Source organism: Penaeus monodon, chromosome 15 (assembly GCF_015228065.2).
Source record: "Penaeus monodon isolate SGIC_2016 chromosome 15, NSTDA_Pmon_1, whole genome shotgun sequence".
Taxonomy (NCBI): domain Eukaryota; kingdom Metazoa; phylum Arthropoda; class Malacostraca; order Decapoda; family Penaeidae; genus Penaeus; species Penaeus monodon.
The window spans coordinates 46,893,778-46,894,133 of record NC_051400.1 but is presented as its reverse complement, the minus strand read 5'-3'; the positions used below and the strand labels follow the sequence as shown (position 1 = coordinate 46,894,133).

General features: G+C 46.1%; 1 protein-coding gene across 1 annotated transcript in view; it reads left to right on the top strand.

Moving 5' to 3' along the window:
• LOC119582056 (gamma-aminobutyric acid receptor subunit alpha-1-like) overlaps positions 1-356 on the top strand; it is a gene marked incomplete at its 3' end in the record, with an annotated part of 210,639 nt that overhangs the window by 116,391 nt on the left and 93,892 nt on the right.

Genomic DNA, 356 nt, shown 5'->3' with positions numbered 1-356 from the left:
GCGCTCTGCCACGTCAAGCATCCAGTTAATGAGACAATTACTCTCTCTTAAGGTGAAGCGAGAAATGCACAATGAATCTCCTTCAGAAAAGAATACAGACCCCCTTGTCTCAAAACCCAGGTCTTGTTTCCACTAAAAACAAATCCTGTTAACAGAAAACACCAGAAAGTCGCTACACGTCCGTTACTCCGTTGTGGTGAAGCAACAGTAGCGTTGACATAGGTAGTAAACTCGTCCCTGGAAGGTCCTCAAGAGAGTGGGGATTTTCATGAAAGTTTTCATGATCCTCTTGACCTTCCTTGCCAAGGGAAGCGACGGCGTCCAGGAGAGAAGGACAACATCCTGTCTCAGTACTA